Here is a 7,347-nt window from a genome sequence, read left to right as displayed (position 1 = left end):
TACCCGTCGGAGGCCGTTTGACTGTGGGGAGGGCTGCTTGCAGATGCAGCACTTGTCGTAGTTATAAAGAAAAAAGAGAGAGCGAGAGAGAGCCAAATGGAGTAGGAAGAGAGGGGGCAGAGAGAGAGGGGGGCGGAGAGGGGGTAGAGAGAGAGGAGAGGCAGAGAGGGGGGTAGAGAGAGAGGGGGGCAGAGAGGGGGGTAGAGAGAGAGGGAAGGAGAAAGAAAAAATAAAAAAATTGGGTCTTTCATTTAAAAGGGGGGGGGGGGGGTTACATAAAGCAAAGCATTAAAAAAAAACCGAAATGATGAACGGAGCAAAGTGCCGACTACACCGAGCATCTTCTTGTTTCTTCTGATCGAAAAAAAAGAGAGTGAAAGAGAGAGAGAGAATGATGCAGAGAGAGAGAGAGAATGATGCAGAGAGATAGAGAGAGAGAGAGAATGATGCAGAGACTTTTTTGACTTTTTAGTCGCCTTTATTCAGGCTTCCTGCTGTACGTGCAGCGGAGCCTTGCTGTGGTAATACAAATCAGCCAGCGGCTCATTGGGGGAAAACAAAAACCACACTGAGCGGCGGCACGCACGCCGTTACCCACAGCAAATCAGTGAAAAGAAAACTCCCGTGTCCATCGTACGCGCTCAGGCAACATCCGAGCAAGGCGCGTGGTGGGGGGGGGTCAGGGGGGGCAGGGGGGGTCAGGGGGGGGAGGGGGGGAGGGGGGGGGATGATGCAGAGAGAGAGTGAAAGAGAGAGAGAATGATGCAGAGAGAGGGAGAAAGATCATGATTCACAGGCACGGAAAAAAACCACGGATAAAGAGGCAGGTAGCCAGAACCGGTGCCACCACCAAGAATTACCCAAGCTCTGTAGTCCTATATTGGGATGCTTAGCCAACTGCCGCACCTCCTATTAGTGCGGTTGGCTACGTACGGTGCGAATGAAGTTCAACATACATACAACACACATACAACTCCATTCATGTCGAGTGGAAGAAAACCGGAGTGTCCTCGGACAAAAAAACCCACGCGTGCGAGAGAGGGGTAACACTCAATCCTCGTACGGATTCTTTACAGATGGACATTAACCCCCTTGATGCCCTGCAATTTTATCCTGGCAAGCCGCGAGCAGGTGGCGACCTCCACGCCCACGAATACGGAGAGAGTTTCACATCTGTGCGTGCGTGTGTGATCCACCAACCCCTCGCTGCTGCCTCTGCAGCGCTGAGCTACAAGGCGTGAGTTTGTGATGGCTCGCTTCAATGTCCACTGAGCCCGTGCCTCGTCGTGTGGGCGTCACGGGTGAGTTTGTACTGTGTATGTTGAACTTCTTTCGCACCGTAAGTCGCCAAACGTTGCTAATCGGAGGTGCGGGGGAAGGATAACACACTAAACACAAAAAGCAGTTCTCGCGTAGTGAGTTTTCATTCTAGATTATTTAAAAGTGCATCGCTCCAGTGGCTTCCTAATATCGGAAAGAAGAGCGTTCCAGACGGCCGCGGAAGCGTTCCAGACGGTTAGCCAAAAACCACTGCTGCTGTGAGGATGAGCGGAGTCCGCGTGATGATGATGATGATGATTTATGCTCCTTGACGAGATGAGCAGCGGGGTATTGTGCAAGCGCTGTGTGTGCGTCCTGAGTGCCGAGTGATGCTCCCCTCGGTTTCAGCTGACGTCCCGTGGGGGGCGAGGGGTGGGTGGTGATTGCACCGCATGAGGGGACCGCGAATAACGCAGTGGGAAAGAAGTCTGTAGGAGTGGGGCTCAAAATGAATAACGAGCGGTGGTCGAGTCGCACCCACGGCGGGCTCGCTCCAAGCAAGTGGCGACGTCTGTCAGAGGCGGCGGAGTGCGAGAGAGCGAGAGAGCCTGGCACGACCACTGAAGGCGGACGGGCATCATGAAGATGAAAGAAAGAGGCGGACGAGGGCAGGGGCTGGAACGGTGAAAAAGAAAGTGAAGCGAGTTGGCGTAAAGCGATGACAAGAGCCGTGAGCCTCGAGGAGCAGCAGGAGGAGGAGTTCAATCGGAGCGCCACTGGGGCGGCCTGCGAAGCGTGCATCGCAACCACGGATACGGAGTGAAAACCTTGTGATCATCACGCCAACTGCGATCGTCATCCTCACAGCAGCAGCGGCTTCTGGCTGGCCATCGAACAAAGACGATCACCGCCATCGCGCGCTCTAGGATGCGCTTCTGCGGCCGTCTGGAACGTTCATCCTTCAAATAATAGAAAGCTACTGGAGCTACGCACTTTTAAATCAACCAGATTGAAAAAAACTATTTTCTTTAGAACTGTTACGTGTGTGTGTTAGTCTGTTGTCCTTCCCCCGCACTTCCGAATAGCAACGTACGGTGCGAGAGAAGTTCAAGACGACATACGTGCATACAACATCCTACATACGAACACAGCGGCTGGAGCAGCGACCAAAGAGTCTGCACAGGAGCACAGGGAGGCGCGTGCCTGGTACGTCACTGCGAGAGCAGCAAAGAGGGCCGCGTGCATGAGACGACAGACGCAAGCTGTAAGCGACATAAAGACCGTTAGCAAAATCAGCTAAGTGCATGGTTGAGTGCTGCTCCTGCTGCTGCTACTGCTGCGTTGCCGTCGTGCGAGTGACTCGGGAGCTGAATGGAGCCAATTATCTCGAGCGCCCGTGGCTGCTCAGCGCTGCTGTCAGGGCTGCCGCTGCGGCGACGCCGCCGCCACCGCTAAATCGGCGCGAAGCCAGCGCGCACCGGCTGGCTGCCTCGCTACCGCAGGCGACGGGGGTTATTGATCGAGAAAGGCTGACGGCAGAAATATTGAGGTCTCTTTTCAGTCAGAAACAAAAAAACATTCTCCCTTTTGTACATCCATTGCGTCGGTATTTTTTAACGTGTAATTGAATTACCCGCTGCTCATTTGATGCACGCAAAATACATCTCTCGTAAATTCCCTTCGCGACTGACAGCCGCTGTCATTCCCCGTCGAACGTTCCCTATGCAGTGGTCACGCACAACGCGAAGGAGCTACCCAGGCCGGCGCAGGGCGCTTCATCCTCCCATGCTTTGCGCCTTCAATTGACTCCGAGTCTTTGAAATCACTCTCCGAGGCCGACGCATCACAGGCGTGGGTCCACTTTTTAGTTTTTCTCTCGCCGAGTCCCTCCGGCGCATCGAATTGAAGGTAAAGGGTGTGAAACGTTGAACCTTGGTGCTGTGATGCGCCCCGGCAGTGGCGTGTTCGCCGCTTGTTGCATAGGCACGCGGTTAGAATCCGACAGGCCGCCCTGGTCGATACTGTGGTGCGTGTCAACCATAAAAATACAATACAGTAACGACGCGCCGTCTGCTTCACAGCGGACGTAAAAAAATCCCATGGCATCATTCGAAATGAGAAAGGCCACTGTGTGCCGCCGCTGCCGCCGTCAGGGTCGAAATGATCCAAGGTTGAAAACAATTCCATCGCGGATTATTCACTCGGGATGGCTCGCATAGCAGCGACTGTCGTGGCGGACTCCGCTCATCCGTGGACGTGAAGCGGATAACCGAGTGGGTGCCGTTGGTGCCGGGCACGCATCGGTGTGGCGGCTCTGGGAGGACGGACGAAATTGGAGAAGCAAAACTGATAGTTTCGTGTCAGGACATAAGGCTGACTCTGCCGATGACACTCCGAATGACCGAAACTGGTGCCAGTGTTTGCTTATGTCGATTAATAAAGTCGTGCGGCTAATGGGATAAGAAAAAATAGATTTTATTTCGTTACATGGAGGGGCAGTTATGGAAACGAGGAGGCGTCTTGTCTGCTTCATTATATGGTCACGAATAATCCCCACAAAGACGCGAATGATAGATTACGTTTTTTTATACTATTTTTATTTTACCAGGTTAGGTTCCACTGAGCTACGTAGCTCTTTTTCAGAAGCGACCAGGCCAAAATTATAGCTTAACTAAGTGGCTTGTCACGTGGAAATTTATAATAGCCAAACACTGTAAACGCACGTTCAGAGTATTTTGCCCAGGAGAAAAACCCACGCGACCACAGGGAGAGACATACAAACTCCAAATGTGCAGGCATCAGGGTCGGGATCGAACCCACGGCCTCCTGTATACCAGGCGAGGTAGATAACATCTCGCCACGTGGCGCCCATGATACATATAAATACAGTATATACAGACTCCACTCTCCACAAACATCTCTAGATCGCACGATGCAAACGGGACAAGGATGGCAATGCACGCGCGCTGCTTCACGACGCACCTAACGCGGCGCTTCATAAATACGCGGCTACCCACGACTACCCGCGGCTACACGCAGCTACGCGCGACTACCCGCGGCTACCCGCGACTACCAGCGGCTACCCACGACTACCCACGACTACCCGCGGCTATCCACGACTACCCGAGGCTACCCGCAGCTACCTGCGGCTACCCGCGACTACCCACGACTACCCGCGGCTACCCGTGGCTACCCACGACTACCCAAGATTACCCACAGCTACTCACGACTACCCGTGACTACCCACGACTACCCTCGGCTACCCGCGACTACCCTTGGCTACCCGCGACTATCCGTGACTACCCACGACTACTTGCGGCTACCCACAACTACCCGTGACTACCCACGACTACCCGCGGCTACCCACAACTACCCGCGGCTACCCGCGGCTACCCATGACTACCCGCGGCTACCCGAGGCTACCCGCGGCTACCCACGACTACCCGAGGCTAGGCGCGGCTACCAACAACTACCCGCGGCTACCCTCGGCTACCAGCGGCTACCCACGACTACCCACGGCTACTCGCAGCTACCTGCGGCTACCCATGACTACCCACGACTACCCAAGGCTACCCACGACTACCCGCGGCTACCCGCGGCTATGCGCGACTACCCGCGACTACCAGCGGCTACCCACGGCTACCCACGGCTACCCACGACTACCCGCGGCTATGCGCGGCTACCCACGGCTACCCACGACTACCCACGGCTACCCACGGCTACCCACGGCTACCCGCGGCTACTCGCGGCTACCCACGACTACCCACGGATACCCACGGCTACCCACGACTACCCACGGCTACCTACGGCTACTCGCGGCTACCCACGACTACCCACGTCTACCCACGACTACCCGCGACTACCCACGACTACCCGCGGCTATCCACGACTACCCACGGCTACCCACGACTACCCACGGCTACCCACGACTACCCACGGCTACCCACGACTACCCGCGACTACCCACGGCTACCCGCGGCTACCCGCGGCTACCCGTGGCAACCCCCAACTACCCGCGGCTACCCACGACTACCAGCGGCTACCCGCGGGTACCCGCGAATACCCACGGCTACCCACGACTACCCGCGGCTACCCTCGGCTATCCGCGACTACCCACGGCTACCCGCAGGTACGCACGGTGCGCTTTGCTTTTTACTAAGATCTGTATTGGTTATTTTTGCTCTCAATTCGATTTCCTTCGTTGTTGGACTTTTCTTCCTCTCTGTTATTGTTTTTTGTCTTTTTGGTGGCCCAAGTCAATCTTGCAAAATGAGACTCATCTTGGTCTCTTTGAGTTCTCGCCTGGGCTGAACAAATTACACTTGATCTGTCTCTACACCTTGAGACAGAACGAGGCCGGCTCACCAAAAACGAGAGAAGCCAATAAGACGCGTGCAGCCATGAGAAATCGTACAATCAATGAGCGCGCAACATAATATCTACAGCAGGCTACGGCGATGCCTCGGCGTGCCTACATTCGACAGCTGCGCTTGGTGGATTCCTCCGCCCGTGTTGAGGACTCGGTCACCCGGACACCGCCCGCGTCGTCTCAGCCACACGAAAGGCAATCTGCCGCAGCGCGATGGTGAGCAGCAGCACCACTGGACTTGAAAATCCACAGAGGTCGCCGGTTCGACTCCCATCTCAAACAATAGCGAAGGTTTCTCACCAGCCTCTCTTCTATAGGGGCCGTCACTATTTGGGCACAAAGGTGTAGAGCGTGCGGCTGACGTTCTGGGTAAGTCCCAACAACAACGCACGTGAGCGAATCGCGCTCGGCGAAAACCTAAACTCGAGGCAGACCCTAACATTGAATGCCACCGCCGGCAAACATCGTCATCATCATGGTCGTCGTGAGAGTGATGACCTGGTAACGACCCTGCTGCCAATCCTCGTCATGCGCTCTCATCCATCGCTTTGGCTCGCGGGTTCAAGCGTCGCCCACCGCGCGCTGCGCCCCCCGCTCCTCGCACCGTAGCCGACTGAAGGCCAACTCACGGTGTAAATTAACCAAAGTTGAATGTTTTCATCGCGGATTATTCACACGGGATGACTCGAACAGCAACAACTGTCGAGGCGGACTCCGTCTATCCGTGGACATGGCGCGGATAACCGAGTCGGTGCCACTGATGCTGGGCACGCATCGGCGTGGCGGCTCTGGGAGAACGGACGAACTCCGAGAAGCCAAACTACTGAATAAGAAAGTCGTGCGGCTTGTGAGGGTTGCGTGTATCTACGCTTTATCACCACCACACATCACCAGCTAAATCGCCCGACCTGCGGTAAAGCCTTTTAACGCTGCTTTGTTGGAGTGGCGAGGGCCATTTGAGAGCCGTGCCCAGCGTGCTTCAACCCGCCGTGCCCTGGAGCTGGAGTCGAACCGGCGTGAACCGCAGCGCACTGCTCGCCACCAGCACAGCCGCTCTGCGCGCGATGGTAATTGGGCGAGGCGGGCTACTCATTACCATTTTGACGGAGGGTTGTGGACGTCGGTAAACGCGGCGCGACAGAGAGGACGAGGGTCGTGTTCTAGGAATTCGCACCTGCCAATTGGAACGGGGAGAGGAGGGAGGGGGGCTTCGTCTCAAGGTCAGTGACGGACGCGGTGTCGCTGAATAAAAGCGCTTTGCTTTTGGTAGCGGCAGCAGCGGCAGCATCTCGCACCGCTGCCCCCCAGATTGTCACGCGACCTGCAACTCACGGCTGCACGCTCAGCAGTTGAAGCGAGCGGCTCGCAATGGAAAGTTCAAATCCTGGTCGGTTAGGAGTTGGCTCTGCACGGGGGTTGTAAACAGGAGATGAGCACGGATAACTCACTGTGGCTCTTTTGCCATGACATCTGGAAAAAAATCCAGCGGGTGGTCAAAGTGAGAGCCCCCGGGCGATGTGTCCGCACTCCTGGGGAGCGCGAGCGCCGGCCGCCCAGAGAGAGATGGGCAATCGGAGTGTACGCAGCGAGGCTGAGAATGGGCACTGAGAGCTTGGCACTCCGGGTGCCCAGCACTCTGGGTACTCAGCACAAGGCCCCACGACGGCGAAACGACCAAACAACCAACAGCACTGCCGAAGTTGTTGGCGGTAAGAGCC

Source organism: Petromyzon marinus, chromosome 51, assembly GCF_048934315.1.
Source record: "Petromyzon marinus isolate PM22_M1 ecotype Great Lakes invasive population chromosome 51, UKy_Petmar_22M1.pri1.0, whole genome shotgun sequence".
Classification (NCBI taxonomy): Eukaryota; Metazoa; Chordata; class Hyperoartia; order Petromyzontiformes; family Petromyzontidae; genus Petromyzon; species Petromyzon marinus.
The sequence above is the reverse complement of the archived record's forward strand: the minus strand, read 5'-3'. Positions refer to the sequence as shown.